At 52.3% G+C, this 17011-nt stretch overlaps 41 non-coding genes across 41 annotated transcripts; 14 read left to right on the top strand and 27 right to left on the bottom strand.

Annotated features, from left to right (window-relative positions):
* Positions 1–2419: 2419 nt before the first annotated feature.
* Trnar-acg (transfer RNA arginine (anticodon ACG)) lies at positions 2420–2492 on the top strand. Its single transcript has one exon. It is a non-coding gene; the product is annotated as a tRNA-Arg (tRNA).
* A 287-nt stretch (positions 2493–2779) lies between these two features.
* Positions 2780–2851, top strand: Trnam-cau (transfer RNA methionine (anticodon CAU)). The gene has a single exon. It is a non-coding gene; the product is annotated as a tRNA-Met (tRNA).
* Positions 2852–3096: 245 nt separating this feature from the next.
* On the bottom strand, positions 3097–3168 carry Trnad-guc (transfer RNA aspartic acid (anticodon GUC)). Its single transcript has one exon. It is a non-coding gene; the product is annotated as a tRNA-Asp (tRNA).
* Positions 3169–3275: 107 nt separating this feature from the next.
* Positions 3276–3347, bottom strand: Trnad-guc (transfer RNA aspartic acid (anticodon GUC)). The gene has a single exon. It is a non-coding gene; the product is annotated as a tRNA-Asp (tRNA).
* Positions 3348–3454: 107 nt separating this feature from the next.
* On the bottom strand, positions 3455–3546 carry Trnai-uau (transfer RNA isoleucine (anticodon UAU)). Its single transcript is given in 2 exon segments — positions 3455–3490; positions 3509–3546. It is a non-coding gene; the product is annotated as a tRNA-Ile (tRNA).
* Positions 3547–3924: 378 nt separating this feature from the next.
* On the top strand, positions 3925–3997 carry Trnar-acg (transfer RNA arginine (anticodon ACG)). Its single transcript has one exon. It is a non-coding gene; the product is annotated as a tRNA-Arg (tRNA).
* Positions 3998–4601: 604 nt separating this feature from the next.
* Trnad-guc (transfer RNA aspartic acid (anticodon GUC)) lies at positions 4602–4673 on the bottom strand. The gene has a single exon. It is a non-coding gene; the product is annotated as a tRNA-Asp (tRNA).
* Positions 4674–4780: 107 nt separating this feature from the next.
* Positions 4781–4852, bottom strand: Trnad-guc (transfer RNA aspartic acid (anticodon GUC)). The gene has a single exon. It is a non-coding gene; the product is annotated as a tRNA-Asp (tRNA).
* A 107-nt stretch (positions 4853–4959) lies between these two features.
* On the bottom strand, positions 4960–5051 carry Trnai-uau (transfer RNA isoleucine (anticodon UAU)). The gene is given in 2 exon segments: positions 4960–4995; positions 5014–5051. It is a non-coding gene; the product is annotated as a tRNA-Ile (tRNA).
* Positions 5052–5429: 378 nt separating this feature from the next.
* Positions 5430–5502, top strand: Trnar-acg (transfer RNA arginine (anticodon ACG)). Its single transcript has one exon. It is a non-coding gene; the product is annotated as a tRNA-Arg (tRNA).
* Positions 5503–6106: 604 nt separating this feature from the next.
* On the bottom strand, positions 6107–6178 carry Trnad-guc (transfer RNA aspartic acid (anticodon GUC)). Its single transcript has one exon. It is a non-coding gene; the product is annotated as a tRNA-Asp (tRNA).
* A 107-nt stretch (positions 6179–6285) lies between these two features.
* Positions 6286–6357, bottom strand: Trnad-guc (transfer RNA aspartic acid (anticodon GUC)). The gene has a single exon. It is a non-coding gene; the product is annotated as a tRNA-Asp (tRNA).
* A 107-nt stretch (positions 6358–6464) lies between these two features.
* Trnai-uau (transfer RNA isoleucine (anticodon UAU)) lies at positions 6465–6556 on the bottom strand. The gene is given in 2 exon segments: positions 6465–6500; positions 6519–6556. It is a non-coding gene; the product is annotated as a tRNA-Ile (tRNA).
* A 378-nt stretch (positions 6557–6934) lies between these two features.
* Trnar-acg (transfer RNA arginine (anticodon ACG)) lies at positions 6935–7007 on the top strand. The gene has a single exon. It is a non-coding gene; the product is annotated as a tRNA-Arg (tRNA).
* A 604-nt stretch (positions 7008–7611) lies between these two features.
* Trnad-guc (transfer RNA aspartic acid (anticodon GUC)) lies at positions 7612–7683 on the bottom strand. Its single transcript has one exon. It is a non-coding gene; the product is annotated as a tRNA-Asp (tRNA).
* Positions 7684–7790: 107 nt separating this feature from the next.
* Positions 7791–7862, bottom strand: Trnad-guc (transfer RNA aspartic acid (anticodon GUC)). Its single transcript has one exon. It is a non-coding gene; the product is annotated as a tRNA-Asp (tRNA).
* A 107-nt stretch (positions 7863–7969) lies between these two features.
* Positions 7970–8061, bottom strand: Trnai-uau (transfer RNA isoleucine (anticodon UAU)). The gene is given in 2 exon segments: positions 7970–8005; positions 8024–8061. It is a non-coding gene; the product is annotated as a tRNA-Ile (tRNA).
* A 378-nt stretch (positions 8062–8439) lies between these two features.
* On the top strand, positions 8440–8512 carry Trnar-acg (transfer RNA arginine (anticodon ACG)). Its single transcript has one exon. It is a non-coding gene; the product is annotated as a tRNA-Arg (tRNA).
* A 287-nt stretch (positions 8513–8799) lies between these two features.
* Positions 8800–8871, top strand: Trnam-cau (transfer RNA methionine (anticodon CAU)). The gene has a single exon. It is a non-coding gene; the product is annotated as a tRNA-Met (tRNA).
* A 245-nt stretch (positions 8872–9116) lies between these two features.
* Positions 9117–9188, bottom strand: Trnad-guc (transfer RNA aspartic acid (anticodon GUC)). The gene has a single exon. It is a non-coding gene; the product is annotated as a tRNA-Asp (tRNA).
* Positions 9189–9295: 107 nt separating this feature from the next.
* Positions 9296–9367, bottom strand: Trnad-guc (transfer RNA aspartic acid (anticodon GUC)). The gene has a single exon. It is a non-coding gene; the product is annotated as a tRNA-Asp (tRNA).
* Positions 9368–9474: 107 nt separating this feature from the next.
* On the bottom strand, positions 9475–9566 carry Trnai-uau (transfer RNA isoleucine (anticodon UAU)). The gene is given in 2 exon segments: positions 9475–9510; positions 9529–9566. It is a non-coding gene; the product is annotated as a tRNA-Ile (tRNA).
* A 378-nt stretch (positions 9567–9944) lies between these two features.
* Trnar-acg (transfer RNA arginine (anticodon ACG)) lies at positions 9945–10017 on the top strand. The gene has a single exon. It is a non-coding gene; the product is annotated as a tRNA-Arg (tRNA).
* Positions 10018–10304: 287 nt separating this feature from the next.
* Trnam-cau (transfer RNA methionine (anticodon CAU)) lies at positions 10305–10376 on the top strand. Its single transcript has one exon. It is a non-coding gene; the product is annotated as a tRNA-Met (tRNA).
* Positions 10377–10621: 245 nt separating this feature from the next.
* Trnad-guc (transfer RNA aspartic acid (anticodon GUC)) lies at positions 10622–10693 on the bottom strand. Its single transcript has one exon. It is a non-coding gene; the product is annotated as a tRNA-Asp (tRNA).
* Positions 10694–10799: 106 nt separating this feature from the next.
* On the bottom strand, positions 10800–10871 carry Trnad-guc (transfer RNA aspartic acid (anticodon GUC)). Its single transcript has one exon. It is a non-coding gene; the product is annotated as a tRNA-Asp (tRNA).
* A 107-nt stretch (positions 10872–10978) lies between these two features.
* On the bottom strand, positions 10979–11069 carry Trnai-uau (transfer RNA isoleucine (anticodon UAU)). Its single transcript is given in 2 exon segments — positions 10979–11013; positions 11032–11069. It is a non-coding gene; the product is annotated as a tRNA-Ile (tRNA).
* A 378-nt stretch (positions 11070–11447) lies between these two features.
* Trnar-acg (transfer RNA arginine (anticodon ACG)) lies at positions 11448–11520 on the top strand. Its single transcript has one exon. It is a non-coding gene; the product is annotated as a tRNA-Arg (tRNA).
* A 603-nt stretch (positions 11521–12123) lies between these two features.
* Positions 12124–12195, bottom strand: Trnad-guc (transfer RNA aspartic acid (anticodon GUC)). Its single transcript has one exon. It is a non-coding gene; the product is annotated as a tRNA-Asp (tRNA).
* Positions 12196–12302: 107 nt separating this feature from the next.
* On the bottom strand, positions 12303–12374 carry Trnad-guc (transfer RNA aspartic acid (anticodon GUC)). Its single transcript has one exon. It is a non-coding gene; the product is annotated as a tRNA-Asp (tRNA).
* Positions 12375–12481: 107 nt separating this feature from the next.
* Positions 12482–12573, bottom strand: Trnai-uau (transfer RNA isoleucine (anticodon UAU)). The gene is given in 2 exon segments: positions 12482–12517; positions 12536–12573. It is a non-coding gene; the product is annotated as a tRNA-Ile (tRNA).
* Positions 12574–13625: 1052 nt separating this feature from the next.
* Trnad-guc (transfer RNA aspartic acid (anticodon GUC)) lies at positions 13626–13697 on the bottom strand. The gene has a single exon. It is a non-coding gene; the product is annotated as a tRNA-Asp (tRNA).
* A 107-nt stretch (positions 13698–13804) lies between these two features.
* On the bottom strand, positions 13805–13876 carry Trnad-guc (transfer RNA aspartic acid (anticodon GUC)). Its single transcript has one exon. It is a non-coding gene; the product is annotated as a tRNA-Asp (tRNA).
* Positions 13877–13983: 107 nt separating this feature from the next.
* Trnai-uau (transfer RNA isoleucine (anticodon UAU)) lies at positions 13984–14075 on the bottom strand. The gene is given in 2 exon segments: positions 13984–14019; positions 14038–14075. It is a non-coding gene; the product is annotated as a tRNA-Ile (tRNA).
* Positions 14076–14453: 378 nt separating this feature from the next.
* Positions 14454–14526, top strand: Trnar-acg (transfer RNA arginine (anticodon ACG)). The gene has a single exon. It is a non-coding gene; the product is annotated as a tRNA-Arg (tRNA).
* A 287-nt stretch (positions 14527–14813) lies between these two features.
* Positions 14814–14885, top strand: Trnam-cau (transfer RNA methionine (anticodon CAU)). The gene has a single exon. It is a non-coding gene; the product is annotated as a tRNA-Met (tRNA).
* Positions 14886–15130: 245 nt separating this feature from the next.
* Trnad-guc (transfer RNA aspartic acid (anticodon GUC)) lies at positions 15131–15201 on the bottom strand. The gene has a single exon. It is a non-coding gene; the product is annotated as a tRNA-Asp (tRNA).
* Positions 15202–15486: 285 nt separating this feature from the next.
* On the bottom strand, positions 15487–15578 carry Trnai-uau (transfer RNA isoleucine (anticodon UAU)). The gene is given in 2 exon segments: positions 15487–15522; positions 15541–15578. It is a non-coding gene; the product is annotated as a tRNA-Ile (tRNA).
* A 378-nt stretch (positions 15579–15956) lies between these two features.
* Trnar-acg (transfer RNA arginine (anticodon ACG)) lies at positions 15957–16029 on the top strand. Its single transcript has one exon. It is a non-coding gene; the product is annotated as a tRNA-Arg (tRNA).
* Positions 16030–16316: 287 nt separating this feature from the next.
* Positions 16317–16388, top strand: Trnam-cau (transfer RNA methionine (anticodon CAU)). Its single transcript has one exon. It is a non-coding gene; the product is annotated as a tRNA-Met (tRNA).
* A 245-nt stretch (positions 16389–16633) lies between these two features.
* Positions 16634–16705, bottom strand: Trnad-guc (transfer RNA aspartic acid (anticodon GUC)). The gene has a single exon. It is a non-coding gene; the product is annotated as a tRNA-Asp (tRNA).
* Positions 16706–17011: the final 306 nt, after the last annotated feature.

The following is a 17011-nucleotide window of genomic DNA, read 5'->3' as shown; positions in this document are numbered from 1 at the left end:
GGTACTCTTTGAGCGCCGCAATTTTAGTCGTCGATGTAATCCTGTTAATATTGATAGTTGCAAAAGTATACGCCTGGGACATTTAGTTTACATAAAAATGTACATAAAGGAATAAAAAAAAAAATTGTAAAATAATGGTAAAAACAGGGAGCTGTGTCGCTTCTAGAAGGGATAAAATATTCCACTTCAACAAGCACCTGCAAGAATAATCTACAGAGAAATACCTATGAGTATGGAAAATACATGAACCACTGCGTTTGGTTCCTCCGAAAAATGACTAAGACAATAGGACAATCAGAACATAAAGCGGTTCAACGATATTTTTTCCCCTTTTTTTTGTTTTTTTGTTTTTTTTTTTTTTTTTTTTGTTGAATGGTGATCCTCAGTTTGGTGGAGTATTCCTAAGTTCTCGGGTTTTAGTTTTGCAGAGGGGCTTTCCATCACTAATGGTACTTGAAGGTACATCCTTAGGTTTTTCCGTAATAATTTCATACAGGACATTCTTGGCCGTTGCGTCATCTTGTCCAGGTTGTTGTTTGCTTTGGTTACGGGAAGCTTTGAGATTAGGTTGCGGTTTGAGTCTACGTCTTTGGACATCGTGGTTCAACGCGCCGTCCTTCGCGTTGTCTATCTTCACCACCGTTGAGACCGAAGCTGCCTCAACAGTGTCCTGTTCACGTCGTCCACTTCCTTGTCCTTCCGGCACTAACTCCAGGGCACTGACTGAATCGGTTGGTTGGGGGTCGGTGAGTTCGTGAATGCGGTTCTGCTCCGTCACCTCATGGGGTTCGGAGTGCGGCACGTCCGTCGCCGCGACAACCGTTACTGCTTCGCCTCTGTGGTCGGTTGGTACCTGTGCGGCAGCCGACAGCGGTTGGGTTGTCTGAGCCGCTGTCGTCATTTCCATACATGTACTGTCTGTTTCCTCTAACACATCTGCGTCACACTGCTTCTGTTTGCGGGTGGAGGGGGAGTTGCGGGAGGACTCGCCGTCCGAGCCGTCATCAGTCACCTCCAACGGTCGTTTCTTATTCTGAAGATCGCATTCGGGAACAGAAGGGTGACTTGTTATTACTTGCAGAGGTGGGAACTCTGTGTTAGTTACAGCGGGCATTGTAGAAGTACCTGCACCACTGTCATTAGCAGAAGGAGGGGAGTTGCTGCTTGGTAAGACGTCGCTAAGTGTCAATTTTTGACGCTGTGTTAGATTAGTCCGGAGGACAAAAACACGGCGTGGACAATCTTGTCTGAAATGACCTGTCTCGTTACAAATATTACACGTACGCTCCTGTCCAGAATAAACAACATGTGCTTTATGACCTGCAACAGATATATGGGACGGAATATTGGCTTTCACCTCCATTTCGACGGACCTAATGCCATTATAACACTGTATCTTGTACAGCTTCGACCATCTTTCGTTATAGATGGATTTAACTGCCCCATATTTAGATAGAGCGTCTTTGATCAACTGATTGTCAACTTCGATAGGAACGTTCAAAATCCTCACATTGGTGTACATGATATCAGCTTTTCGTACAGAAACATTACTTTTTGAACCATCTCGATGAACAAATTCAACAGAATTACCCCATTTTGCAATTAACTTATCGATAGTCGCGGAGTTCAGAAATTTAACATAAACACAGTATTTTTCAGCATCTAACTGCGTGGTGTGAACAGAGTCAGAATTGATACAGATTACCTCTGTGAGCCAGTCATGGATCTCCAGTGCAGTGGGTTGGACCGGCCGGGTTTCCTTCTCGAACGAGAAGACTAATGTATTCTTCCTGACGGTGTCAGACATGATCTTCCGTGCCGACGAAATTCCGGTACAAACCGAAATCGCGACGAAGAACGAAACGGAGAATGGACAATAACACTTCAAAAACACTTATCAGGACCACCAAATGCAATAACACTACTAAAATGCACAGACAGCTGAACGTAAACACAAAACACCGGCGATTGCGCAAGCGTGTGCGGAGCAAGCAACAAGCACGTCCGACCGCGGCGACGGCTAAAGCCAGAATGCTGGGGCTACAACACAGCGCTCTCAGTTAGCGGTATTCACTTTGCTGCAAACCAGTGGTGGCCACAGAAACATACGATCGCCACCTGATGCCATACTGCGACTTTGGCACCTGACTACCAATGCTTCGTGCTATTCTTGTTTCATATGCTACGCTTACATGCACATCAACCGGCTCTCGTCGTCGAGAAAACGCGGGAAAACGCGCGCCTTGCCTTCTGCTACCTGTCGAACAGCGAGAGCAGATGCGTGGCAAGCTCTAAGCTCTGCAGGCGCACTGCGGCCACGCAGCTGCACGAAAGGTACCTTCCTTGGGAGCTTGCTCAGCCATGGAGAACACGTTTCTTAGCGAATTGCACTTGTCTCGTAGAAAGAAGTGCTGCCATTGGCCCTGTGGCGCAACGGATAACGCGTCTGACTACGGATCAGAAGATTCCAGGTTCGAATCCTGGCAGGGTCGGCATTCTGTTAGTTGCCGACGCGTAGCTGGGCAGTGGATTTCGTATGTCGCCGCATCGTGGAGTGCTTTGTTGCTCCTGTGCATCTCGCAGCTGCATGTCGAGTCGATCGTGGTAAATATCGCTGCCTGCAAGCGTCAGCGTAGCGTCAGTGGAGCAAAGTCGAGACAAGTCAAGCTGAGAGCTGTAGGAGATGATACGCAATTAAATACAGGCGTGTGAAAGCGACGCAGACAACACTTCCCAAGTGTCCCACGTCACGTGGCGAAGAGCGGGCGCAAGCCTAGCCAGCAGAGTGGCGCAGTGGAAGCGTGCTGGGCCCATAACCCAGAGGTCCGTGGATCGAAACCACGCTCTGCTAAAATTATTTATTTTGCGGACTGCTTCGAGCTCGATTATTACGCCCACAGCGTGGGCTGGGGCGCTTTGACTCAGCGTTAACAGCAAACCCCGTAATTCTGAAGTGTGAAGAATGCGAGAACCACTTCCTAAGATGTAGCATTTTTTAAGATTTCGCACCAACTACACTCCACGGTCGCAAAGTTAATGCTCTTACGACCCCCATACGGGCAACACTCGAACAGGTTTGTGAGATAAAAATCGCACCTCCCCGGCGGGGAATCGAACCCCGGTCTCCCGCGTGACAGGCGGGGATACTAACCACTATACTACCGAGGATGCGCTGTAGACAGGTGCCCTTGTGCGAGAGATATGGTGCTAGTAGCCGCAAACGTCCTACACTAAGTTCGGCGAGTGATAGAGCAGCAATTAAAAATCGGATGTGCCTCCCCGGCGGGGAATCGAACCCCGGTCTCCCGCGTGACAGGCGGGGATACTAACCACTATACTACCGAGGAAGACGCAGCTAGCGTCTCGAATGCACAATTATGTTACTCAAATAGCTGATACATCTCAAACCTAGCCTCCTGTTGCTGTCAGAGACAGCTGCTATGAAATAAAAGTATGCCCCAGGTGAGGCTCGAACTCACAACCCCGGCATTGCTCACGGCTACTGCCTTATAAGTACCGTGCGCTAACCAATTGCGCCACTGGGGCTACAACACAGCGCTCTCAGTTAGCGGTATTCACTTTGCTGCAAACCAGTGGTGGCCACAGAAACATACGATCGCCACCTGATGCCATACTGCGACTTTGGCACCTGACTACCAATGCTTCGTGCTATTCTTGTTTCATATGCTACGCTTACATGCACATCAACCGGCTCTCGTCGTCGAGAAAACGCGGGAAAACGCGCGCCTTGCCTTCTGCTACCTGTCGAACAGCGAGAGCAGATGCGTGGCAAGCTCTAAGCTCTGCAGGCGCACTGCGGCCACGCAGCTGCACGAAAGGTACCTTCCTTGGGAGCTTGCTCAGCCATGGAGAACACGTTTCTTAGCGAATTGCACTTGTCTCGTAGAAAGAAGTGCTGCCATTGGCCCTGTGGCGCAACGGATAACGCGTCTGACTACGGATCAGAAGATTCCAGGTTCGAATCCTGGCAGGGTCGGCGTTTTGTTAGTTGCCGACGCGTAGCTGGGCAGTGGATTTCGTATGTCGCCGCATCGTGGAGTGCTTTGTTGCTCCTGTGCATCTCGCAGCTGCATGTCGAGTCGATCGTGGTAAATATCGCTGCCTGCAAGCGTCAGCGTAGCGTCAGTGGAGCAAAGTCGAGACAAGTCAAGCTGAGAGCTGTAGGAGATGATACGCAATTAAATACAGGCGTGTGAAAGCGACGCAGACAACACTTCCCAAGTGTCCCACGTCACGTGGCGAAGAGCGGGCGCAAGCCTAGCCAGCAGAGTGGCGCAGTGGAAGCGTGCTGGGCCCATAACCCAGAGGTCCGTGAATCGAAACCACGCTCTGCTAAAATTATTTATTTTGCGGACTGCGTCGAGCTCGATTATTACGCCCACAGCGTGGGCTGGGGTGCTTTGACTCAGCGTTAACAGCAAACCCCGTAATTCTGAAGTGTGAAGAATGCGAGAACCACTTCCTAAGATGTAGCATTTTTTAAGATTTCGCACCAACTACACTCCACGGTCGCAAAGTTAATGCTCTTACGACCCCCATACGGGCAACACTCGAACAGGTTTGTGAGATAAAAATCGCACCTCCCCGGCGGGGAATCGAACCCCGGTCTCCCGCGTGACAGGCGGGGATACTAACCACTATACTACCGAGGATGCGCTGTAGACAGGTGCCCTTGTGCGAGAGATATGGTGCTAGTAGCCGCAAACGTCCTACACTAAGTTCGGCGAGTGATAGAGCAGCAATTAAAAATCGGATGTGCCTCCCCGGCGGGGAATCGAACCCCGGTCTCCCGCGTGACAGGCGGGGATACTAACCACTATACTACCGAGGAAGACGCAGCTAGCGTCTCGAATGCACAATTATGTTACTCAAATAGCTGATACATCTCAAACCTAGCCTCCTGTTGCTGTCAGAGACAGCTGCTATGAAATAAAAGTATGCCCCAGGTGAGGCTCGAACTCACAACCCCGGCATTGCTCACGGCTACTGCCTTATAAGTACCGTGCGCTAACCAATTGCGCCACTGGGGCTACAACACAGCGCTCTCAGTTAGCGGTATTCACTTTGCTGCAAACCAGTGGTGGCCACAGAAACATACGATCGCCACCTGATGCCATACTGCGACTTTGGCACCTGACTACCAATGCTTCGTGCTATTCTTGTTTCATATGCTACGCTTACATGCACATCAACCGGCTCTCGTCGTCGAGAAAACGCGGGAAAACGCGCGCCTTGCCTTCTGCTACCTGTCGAACAGCGAGAGCAGATGCGTGGCAAGCTCTAAGCTCTGCAGGCGCACTGCGGCCACGCAGCTGCACGAAAGGTACCTTCCTTGGGAGCTTGCTCAGCCATGGAGAACACGTTTCTTAGCGAATTGCACTTGTCTCGTAGAAAGAAGTGCTGCCATTGGCCCTGTGGCGCAACGGATAACGCGTCTGACTACGGATCAGAAGATTCCAGGTTCGAATCCTGGCAGGGTCGGCGTTTTGTTAGTTGCCGACGCGTAGCTGGGCAGTGGATTTCGTATGTCGCCGCATCGTGGAGTGCTTTGTTGCTCCTGTGCATCTCGCAGCTGCATGTCGAGTCGATCGTGGTAAATATCGCTGCCTGCAAGCGTCAGCGTAGCGTCAGTGGAGCAAAGTCGAGACAAGTCAAGCTGAGAGCTGTAGGAGATGATACGCAATTAAATACAGGCGTGTGAAAGCGACGCAGACAACACTTCCCAAGTGTCCCACGTCACGTGGCGAAGAGCGGGCGCAAGCCTAGCCAGCAGAGTGGCGCAGTGGAAGCGTGCTGGGCCCATAACCCAGAGGTCCGTGAATCGAAACCACGCTCTGCTAAAATTATTTATTTTGCGGACTGCGTCGAGCTCGATTATTACGCCCACAGCGTGGGCTGGGGTGCTTTGACTCAGCGTTAACAGCAAACCCCGTAATTCTGAAGTGTGAAGAATGCGAGAACCACTTCCTAAGATGTAGCATTTTTTAAGATTTCGCACCAACTACACTCCACGGTCGCAAAGTTAATGCTCTTACGACCCCCATACGGGCAACACTCGAACAGGTTTGTGAGATAAAAATCGCACCTCCCCGGCGGGGAATCGAACCCCGGTCTCCCGCGTGACAGGCGGGGATACTAACCACTATACTACCGAGGATGCGCTGTAGACAGGTGCCCTTGTGCGAGAGATATGGTGCTAGTAGCCGCAAACGTCCTACACTAAGTTCGGCGAGTGATAGAGCAGCAATTAAAAATCGGATGTGCCTCCCCGGCGGGGAATCGAACCCCGGTCTCCCGCGTGACAGGCGGGGATACTAACCACTATACTACCGAGGAAGACGCAGCTAGCGTCTCGAATGCACAATTATGTTACTCAAATAGCTGATACATCTCAAACCTAGCCTCCTGTTGCTGTCAGAGACAGCTGCTATGAAATAAAAGTATGCCCCAGGTGAGGCTCGAACTCACAACCCCGGCATTGCTCACGGCTACTGCCTTATAAGTACCGTGCGCTAACCAATTGCGCCACTGGGGCTACAACACAGCGCTCTCAGTTAGCGGTATTCACTTTGCTGCAAACCAGTGGTGGCCACAGAAACATACGATCGCCACCTGATGCCATACTGCGACTTTGGCACCTGACTACCAATGCTTCGTGCTATTCTTGTTTCATATGCTACGCTTACATGCACATCAACCGGCTCTCGTCGTCGAGAAAACGCGGGAAAACGCGCGCCTTGCCTTCTGCTACCTGTCGAACAGCGAGAGCAGATGCGTGGCAAGCTCTAAGCTCTGCAGGCGCACTGCGGCCACGCAGCTGCACGAAAGGTACCTTCCTTGGGAGCTTGCTCAGCCATGGAGAACACGTTTCTTAGCGAATTGCACTTGTCTCGTAGAAAGAAGTGCTGCCATTGGCCCTGTGGCGCAACGGATAACGCGTCTGACTACGGATCAGAAGATTCCAGGTTCGAATCCTGGCAGGGTCGGCGTTTTGTTAGTTGCCGACGCGTAGCTGGGCAGTGGATTTCGTATGTCGCCGCATCGTGGAGTGCTTTGTTGCTCCTGTGCATCTCGCAGCTGCATGTCGAGTCGATCGTGGTAAATATCGCTGCCTGCAAGCGTCAGCGTAGCGTCAGTGGAGCAAAGTCGAGACAAGTCAAGCTGAGAGCTGTAGGAGATGATACGCAATTAAATACAGGCGTGTGAAAGCGACGCAGACAACACTTCCCAAGTGTCCCACGTCACGTGGCGAAGAGCGGGCGCAAGCCTAGCCAGCAGAGTGGCGCAGTGGAAGCGTGCTGGGCCCATAACCCAGAGGTCCGTGAATCGAAACCACGCTCTGCTAAAATTATTTATTTTGCGGACTGCGTCGAGCTCGATTATTACGCCCACAGCGTGGGCTGGGGTGCTTTGACTCAGCGTTAACAGCAAACCCCGTAATTCTGAAGTGTGAAGAATGCGAGAACCACTTCCTAAGATGTAGCATTTTTTAAGATTTCGCACCAACTACACTCCACGGTCGCAAAGTTAATGCTCTTACGACCCCCATACGGGCAACACTCGAACAGGTTTGTGAGATAAAAATCGCACCTCCCCGGCGGGGAATCGAACCCCGGTCTCCCGCGTGACAGGCGGGGATACTAACCACTATACTACCGAGGATGCGCTGTAGACAGGTGCCCTTGTGCGAGAGATATGGTGCTAGTAGCCGCAAACGTCCTACACTAAGTTCGGCGAGTGATAGAGCAGCAATTAAAAATCGGATGTGCCTCCCCGGCGGGGAATCGAACCCCGGTCTCCCGCGTGACAGGCGGGGATACTAACCACTATACTACCGAGGAAGACGCAGCTAGCGTCTCGAATGCACAATTATGTTACTCAAATAGCTGATACATCTCAAACCTAGCCTCCTGTTGCTGTCAGAGACAGCTGCTATGAAATAAAAGTATGCCCCAGGTGAGGCTCGAACTCACAACCCCGGCATTGCTCACGGCTACTGCCTTATAAGTACCGTGCGCTAACCAATTGCGCCACTGGGGCTACAACACAGCGCTCTCAGTTAGCGGTATTCACTTTGCTGCAAACCAGTGGTGGCCACAGAAACATACGATCGCCACCTGATGCCATACTGCGACTTTGGCACCTGACTACCAATGCTTCGTGCTATTCTTGTTTCATATGCTACGCTTACATGCACATCAACCGGCTCTCGTCGTCGAGAAAACGCGGGAAAACGCGCGCCTTGCCTTCTGCTACCTGTCGAACAGCGAGAGCAGATGCGTGGCAAGCTCTAAGCTCTGCAGGCGCACTGCGGCCACGCAGCTGCACGAAAGGTACCTTCCTTGGGAGCTTGCTCAGCCATGGAGAACACGTTTCTTAGCGAATTGCACTTGTCTCGTAGAAAGAAGTGCTGCCATTGGCCCTGTGGCGCAACGGATAACGCGTCTGACTACGGATCAGAAGATTCCAGGTTCGAATCCTGGCAGGGTCGGCGTTTTGTTAGTTGCCGACGCGTAGCTGGGCAGTGGATTTCGTATGTCGCCGCATCGTGGAGTGCTTTGTTGCTCCTGTGCATCTCGCAGCTGCATGTCGAGTCGATCGTGGTAAATATCGCTGCCTGCAAGCGTCAGCGTAGCGTCAGTGGAGCAAAGTCGAGACAAGTCAAGCTGAGAGCTGTAGGAGATGATACGCAATTAAATACAGGCGTGTGAAAGCGACGCAGACAACACTTCCCAAGTGTCCCACGTCACGTGGCGAAGAGCGGGCGCAAGCCTAGCCAGCAGAGTGGCGCAGTGGAAGCGTGCTGGGCCCATAACCCAGAGGTCCGTGGATCGAAACCACGCTCTGCTAAAATTATTTATTTTGCGGACTGCGTCGAGCTCGATTATTACGCCCACAGCGTGGGCTGGGGTGCTTTGACTCAGCGTTAACAGCAAACCCCGTAATTCTGAAGTGTGAAGAATGCGAGAACCACTTCCTAAGATGTAGCATTTTTTAAGATTTCGCACCAACTACACTCCACGGTCGCAAAGTTAATGCTCTTACGACCCCCATACGGGCAACACTCGAACAGGTTTGTGAGATAAAAATCGCACCTCCCCGGCGGGGAATCGAACCCCGGTCTCCCGCGTGACAGGCGGGGATACTAACCACTATACTACCGAGGATGCGCTGTAGACAGGTGCCCTTGTGCGAGAGATATGGTGCTAGTAGCCGCAAACGTCCTACACTAAGTTCGGCGAGTGATAGAGCAGCAATTAAAAATCGGATGTGCCTCCCCGGCGGGGAATCGAACCCCGGTCTCCCGCGTGACAGGCGGGGATACTAACCACTATACTACCGAGGAAGACGCAGCTAGCGTCTCGAATGCACAATTATGTTACTCAAATAGCTGATACATCTCAAACCTAGCCTCCTGTTGCTGTCAGAGACAGCTGCTATGAAATAAAAGTATGCCCCAGGTGAGGCTCGAACTCACAACCCCGGCATTGCTCACGGCTACTGCCTTATAAGTACCGTGCGCTAACCAATTGCGCCACTGGGGCTACAACACAGCGCTCTCAGTTAGCGGTATTCACTTTGCTGCAAACCAGTGGTGGCCACAGAAACATACGATCGCCACCTGATGCCATACTGCGACTTTGGCACCTGACTACCAATGCTTCGTGCTATTCTTGTTTCATATGCTACGCTTACATGCACATCAACCGGCTCTCGTCGTCGAGAAAACGCGGGAAAACGCGCGCCTTGCCTTCTGCTACCTGTCGAACAGCGAGAGCAGATGCGTGGCAAGCTCTAAGCTCTGCAGGCGCACTGCGGCCACGCAGCTGCACGAAAGGTACCTTCCTTGGGAGCTTGCTCAGCCATGGAGAACACGTTTCTTAGCGAATTGCACTTGTCTCGTAGAAAGAAGTGCTGCCATTGGCCCTGTGGCGCAACGGATAACGCGTCTGACTACGGATCAGAAGATTCCAGGTTCGAATCCTGGCAGGGTCGGCATTTTGTTAGTTGCCGACGCGTAGCTGGGCAGTGGATTTCGTATGTCGCCGCATCGTGGAGTGCTTTGTTGCTCCTGTGCATCTCGCAGCTGCATGTCGAGTCGATCGTGGTAAATATCGCTGCCTGCAAGCGTCAGCGTAGCGTCAGTGGAGCAAAGTCGAGACAAGTCAAGCTGAGAGCTGTAGGAGATGATACGCAATTAAATACAGGCGTGTGAAAGCGACGCAGACAACACTTCCCAAGTGTCCCACGTCACGTGGCGAAGAGCGGGCGCAAGCCTAGCCAGCAGAGTGGCGCAGTGGAAGCGTGCTGGGCCCATAACCCAGAGGTCCGTGGATCGAAACCACGCTCTGCTAAAATTATTTATTTTGCGGACTGCTTCGAGCTCGATTATTACGCCCACAGCGTGGGCTGGGGCGCTTTGACTCAGCGTTAACAGCAAACCCCGTAATTCTGAAGTGTGAAGAATGCGAGAACCACTTCCTAAGATGTAGCATTTTTTAAGATTTCGCACCAACTACACTCCACGGTCGCAAAGTTAATGCTCTTACGACCCCCATACGGGCAACACTCGAACAGGTTTGTGAGATAAAAATCGCACCTCCCCGGCGGGGAATCGAACCCCGGTCTCCCGCGTGACAGGCGGGGATACTAACCACTATACTACCGAGGATGCGCTGTAGACAGGTGCCCTTGTGCGAGAGATATGGTGCTAGTAGCCGCAAACGTCCTACACTAAGTTCGGCGAGTGATAGAGCAGCAATTAAAAATCGGATGTGCCTCCCGGCGGGGAATCGAACCCCGGTCTCCCGCGTGACAGGCGGGGATACTAACCACTATACTACCGAGGAAGACGCAGCTAGCGTCTCGAATGCACAATTATGTTACTCAAATAGCTGATACATCTCAAACCTAGCCTCCTGTTGCTGTCAGAGACAGCTGCTATGAAATAAAAGTATGCCCCAGGTGAGGCTCGAACTCACAACCCGGCATTGCTCACGGCTACTGCCTTATAAGTACCGTGCGCTAACCAATTGCGCCACTGGGGCTACAACACAGCGCTCTCAGTTAGCGGTATTCACTTTGCTGCAAACCAGTGGTGGCCACAGAAACATACGATCGCCACCTGATGCCATACTGCGACTTTGGCACCTGACTACCAATGCTTCGTGCTATTCTTGTTTCATATGCTACGCTTACATGCACATCAACCGGCTCTCGTCGTCGAGAAAACGCGGGAAAACGCGCGCCTTGCCTTCTGCTACCTGTCGAACAGCGAGAGCAGATGCGTGGCAAGCTCTAAGCTCTGCAGGCGCACTGCGGCCACGCAGCTGCACGAAAGGTACCTTCCTTGGGAGCTTGCTCAGCCATGGAGAACACGTTTCTTAGCGAATTGCACTTGTCTCGTAGAAAGAAGTGCTGCCATTGGCCCTGTGGCGCAACGGATAACGCGTCTGACTACGGATCAGAAGATTCCAGGTTCGAATCCTGGCAGGGTCGGCGTTTTGTTAGTTGCCGACGCGTAGCTGGGCAGTGGATTTCGTATGTCGCCGCATCGTGGAGTGCTTTGTTGCTCCTGTGCATCTCGCAGCTGCATGTCGAGTCGATCGTGGTAAATATCGCTGCCTGCAAGCGTCAGCGTAGCGTCAGTGGAGCAAAGTCGAGACAAGTCAAGCTGAGAGCTGTAGGAGATGATACGCAATTAAATACAGGCGTGTGAAAGCGACGCAGACAACACTTCCCAAGTGTCCCACGTCACGTGGCGAAGAGCGGGCGCAAGCCTAGCCAGCAGAGTGGCGCAGTGGAAGCGTGCTGGGCCCATAACCCAGAGGTCCGTGAATCGAAACCACGCTCTGCTAAAATTATTTATTTTGCGGACTGCGTCGAGCTCGATTATTACGCCCACAGCGTGGGCTGGGGTGCTTTGACTCAGCGTTAACAGCAAACCCCGTAATTCTGAAGTGTGAAGAATGCGAGAACCACTTCCTAAGATGTAGCATTTTTAAGATTTCGCACCAACTACACTCCACGGTCGCAAAGTTAATGCTCTTACGACCCCCATACGGGCAACACTCGAACAGGTTTGTGAGATAAAAATCGCACCTCCCCGGCGGGGAATCGAACCCCGGTCTCCCGCGTGACAGGCGGGGATACTAACCACTATACTACCGAGGATGCGCTGTAGACAGGTGCCCTTGTGCGAGAGATATGGTGCTAGTAGCCGCAAACGTCCTACACTAAGTTCGGCGAGTGATAGAGCAGCAATTAAAAATCGGATGTGCCTCCCCGGCGGGGAATCGAACCCCGGTCTCCCGCGTGACAGGCGGGGATACTAACCACTATACTACCGAGGAAGACGCAGCTAGCGTCTCGAATGCACAATTATGTTACTCAAATAGCTGATACATCTCAAACCTAGCCTCCTGTTGCTGTCAGAGACAGCTGCTATGAAATAAAAGTATGCCCCAGGTGAGGCTCGAACTCACAACCCCGGCATTGCTCACGGCTACTGCCTTATAAGTACCGTGCGCTAACCAATTGCGCCACTGGGGCTACAACACAGCGCTCTCAGTTAGCGGTATTCACTTTGCTGCAAACCAGTGGTGGCCACAGAAACATACGATCGCCACCTGATGCCATACTGCGACTTTGGCACCTGACTACCAATGCTTCGTGCTATTCTTGTTTCATATGCTACGCTTACATGCACATCAACCGGCTCTCGTCGTCGAGAAAACGCGGGAAAACGCGCGCCTTGCCTTCTGCTACCTGTCGAACAGCGAGAGCAGATGCGTGGCAAGCTCTAAGCTCTGCAGGCGCACTGCGGCCACGCAGCTGCACGAAAGGTACCTTCCTTGGGAGCTTGCTCAGCCATGGAGAACACGTTTCTTAGCGAATTGCACTTGTCTCGTAGAAAGAAGTGCTGCCATTGGCCCTGTGCGCAACGGATAACGCGTCTGACTACGGATCAGAAGATTCAGGTTCGAATCCTGGCAGGGTCGGCGTTTTGTTAGTTGCCGACGCGTAGCTGGCAGTGGATTTCGTATGTCGCCGCATCGTGGAGTGCTTTGTTGCTCCTGTGCATCTCGCAGCTGCATGTCGAGTCGATCGTGGTAAATATCGCTGCCTGCAAGCGTCAGCGTAGCGTCAGTGGAGCAAAGTCGAGACAAGTCAAGCTGAGAGCTGTAGGAGATGATACGCAATTAAATACAGGCGTGTGAAAGCGACGCAGACAACACTTCCCAAGTGTCCCACGTCACGTGGCGAAGAGCGGGCGCAAGCCTAGCCAGCAGAGTGGCGCAGTGGAAGCGTGCTGGGCCCATAACCCAGAGGTCCGTGAATCGAAACCACGCTCTGCTAAAATTATTTATTTTGCGGACTGCGTCGAGCTCGATTATTACGCCCACAGCGTGGGCTGGGGTGCTTTGACTCAGCGTTAACAGCAAACCCCGTAATTCTGAAGTGTGAAGAATGCGAGAACCACTTCCTAAGATGTAGCATTTTTTAAGATTTCGCACCAACTACACTCCACGGTCGCAAAGTTAATGCTCTTACGACCCCCATACGGGCAACACTCGAACAGGTTTGTGAGATAAAAATCGCACCTCCCCGGCGGGGAATCGAACCCCGGTCTCCCGCGTGACAGGCGGGGATACTAACCACTATACTACCGAGGATGCGCTGTAGACAGGTGCCCTTGTGCGAGAGATATGGTGCTAGTAGCCGCAAACGTCCTACACTAAGTTCGGCGAGTGATAGAGCAGCAATTAAAAATCGGATGTGCCTCCCCGGCGGGGAATCGAACCCCGGTCTCCCGCGTGACAGGCGGGGATACTAACCACTATACTACCGAGGAAGACGCAGCTAGCGTCTCGAATGCACAATTATGTTACTCAAATAGCTGATACATCTCAAACCTAGCCTCCTGTTGCTGTCAGAGACAGCTGCTATGAAATAAAAGTATGCCCCAGGTGAGGCTCGAACTCACAACCCCGGCATTGCTCACGGCTACTGCCTTATAAGTACCGTGCGCTAACCAATTGCGCCACTGGGGCTACAACACAGCGCTCTCAGTTAGCGGTATTCACTTTGCTGCAAACCAGTGGTGGCCACAGAAACATACGATCGCCACCTGATGCCATACTGCGACTTTGGCACCTGACTACCAATGCTTCGTGCTATTCTTGTTTCATATGCTACGCTTACATGCACATCAACCGGCTCTCGTCGTCGAGAAAACGCGGGAAAACGCGCGCCTTGCCTTCTGCTACCTGTCGAACAGCGAGAGCAGATGCGTGGCAAGCTCTAAGCTCTGCAGGCGCACTGCGGCCACGCAGCTGCACGAAAGGTACCTTCCTTGGGAGCTTGCTCAGCCATGGAGAACACGTTTCTTAGCGAATTGCACTTGTCTCGTAGAAAGAAGTGCTGCCATTGGCCCTGTGGCGCAACGGATAACGCGTCTGACTACGGATCAGAAGATTCCAGGTTCGAATCCTGGCAGGGTCGGCGTTTTGTTAGTTGCCGACGCGTAGCTGGGCAGTGGATTTCGTATGTCGCCGCATCGTGGAGTGCTTTGTTGCTCCTGTGCATCTCGCAGCTGCATGTCGAGTCGATCGTGGTAAATATCGCTGCCTGCAAGCGTCAGCGTAGCGTCAGTGGAGCAAAGTCGAGACAAGTCAAGCTGAGAGCTGTAGGAGATGATACGCAATTAAATACAGGCGTGTGAAAGCGACGCAGACAACACTTCCCAAGTGTCCCACGTCACGTGGCGAAGAGCGGGCGCAAGCCTAGCCAGCAGAGTGGCGCAGTGGAAGCGTGCTGGGCCCATAACCCAGAGGTCCGTGGATCGAAACCACGCTCTGCTAAAATTATTTATTTTGCGGACTGCGTCGAGCTCGATTATTACGCCCACAGCGTGGGCTGGGGTGCTTTGACTCAGCGTTAACAGCAAACCCCGTAATTCTGAAGTGTGAAGAATGCGAGAACCACTTCCTAAGATGTAGCATTTTTTAAGATTTCGCACCAACTACACTCCACGGTCGCAAAGTTAATGCTCTTACGACCCCCATACGGGCAACACTCGAACAGGTTTGTGAGATAAAAATCGCACCTCCCCGGCGGGGAATCGAACCCCGGTCTCCCGCGTGACAGGCGGGATACTAACCACTATACTACCGAGGATGCGCTGTAGACAGGTGCCCTTGTGCGAGAGATATGGTGCTAGTAGCCGCAAACGTCCTACACTAAGTTCGGCGAGTGATAGAGCAGCAATTAAAAATCGGATGTGCCTCCCCGGCGGGGAATCGAACCCGGTCTCCCGCGTGACAGGCGGGGATACTAACCACTATACTACCGAGGAAGACGCAGCTAGCGTCTCGAATGCACAATTATGTTACTCAAATAGCTGATACATCTCAAACCTAGCCTCCTGTTGCTGTCAGAGACAGCTGCTATGAAATAAAAGTATGCCCCAGGTGAGGCTCGAACTCACAACCCCGGCATTGCTCACGGCTACTGCCTTATAAGTACCGTGCGCTAACCAATTGCGCCACTGGGGCTACAACACAGCGCTCTCAGTTAGCGGTATTCACTTTGCTGCAAACCAGTGGTGGCCACAGAAACATACGATCGCCACCTGATGCCATACTGCGACTTTGGCACCTGACTACCAATGCTTCGTGCTATTCTTGTTTCATATGCTACGCTTACATGCACATCAACCGGCTCTCGTCGTCGAGAAAACGCGGGAAAACGCGCGCCTTGCCTTCTGCTACCTGTCGAACAGCGAGAGCAGATGCGTGGCAAGCTCTAAGCTCTGCAGGCGCACTGCGGCCACGCAGCTGCACGAAAGGTACCTTCCTTGGGAGCTTGCTCAGCCATGGAGAACACGTTTCTTAGCGAATTGCACTTGTCTCGTAGAAAGAAGTGCTGCCATTGGCCCTGTGGCGCAACGGATAACGCGTCTGACTACGGATCAGAAGATTCCAGGTTCGAATCCTGGCAGGGTCGGCATTTTGTTAGTTGCCGACGCGTAGCTGGGCAGTGGATTTCGTATGTCGCCGCATCGTGGAGTGCTTTGTTGCTCCTGTGCATCTCGCAGCTGCATGTCGAGTCGATCGTGGTAAATATCGCTGCCTGCAAGCGTCAGCGTAGCGTCAGTGGAGCAAAGTCGAGACAAGTCAAGCTGAGAGCTGTAGGAGATGATACGCAATTAAATACAGGCGTGTGAAAGCGACGCAGACAACACTTCCCAAGTGTCCCACGTCACGTGGCGAAGAGCGGGCGCAAGCCTAGCCAGCAGAGTGGCGCAGTGGAAGCGTGCTGGGCCCATAACCCAGAGGTCCGTGGATCGAAACCACGCTCTGCTAAAATTATTTATTTTGCGGACTGCTTCGAGCTCGATTATTACGCCCACAGCGTGGGCTGGGGCGCTTTGACTCAGCGTTAACAGCAAACCCCGTAATTCTGAAGTGTGAAGAATGCGAGAACCACTTCCTAAGATGTAGCATTTTTTAAGATTTCGCACCAACTACACTCCACGGTCGCAAAGTTAATGCTCTTACGACCCCCATACGGGCAACACTCGAACAGGTTTGTGAGATAAAAATCGCACCTCCCCGGCGGGGAATCGAACCCCGGTCTCCCGCGTGACAGGCGGGGATACTAACCACTATACTACCGAGGATGCGCTGTAGACAGGTGCCCTTGTGCGAGAGATATGGTGCTAGTAGCCGCAAACGTCCTACACTAAGTTCGGCGAGTGATAGAGCAGCAATTAAAAATCGGATGTGCCTCCCCGGCGGGAATCGAACCCCGGTCTCCCGCGTGACAGGCGGGGATACTAACCACTATACTACCGAGGAAGACGCAGCTAGCGTCTCGAATGCACAATTATGTTACTCAAATAGCTGATACATCTCAAACCTAGCCTCCTGTTGCTGTCAGAGACAGCTGCTATGAAATAAAAGTATGCCCCAGGTGAGGCTCGAAC

This window comes from Schistocerca serialis, unplaced genomic scaffold (assembly GCF_023864345.2).
Source record: "Schistocerca serialis cubense isolate TAMUIC-IGC-003099 unplaced genomic scaffold, iqSchSeri2.2 HiC_scaffold_1265, whole genome shotgun sequence".
NCBI lineage: Eukaryota > Metazoa > Arthropoda > Insecta > Orthoptera > Acrididae > Schistocerca > Schistocerca serialis.
The sequence above is the reverse complement of the archived record's forward strand: the minus strand, read 5'-3'. Positions and strand labels throughout refer to the sequence as shown.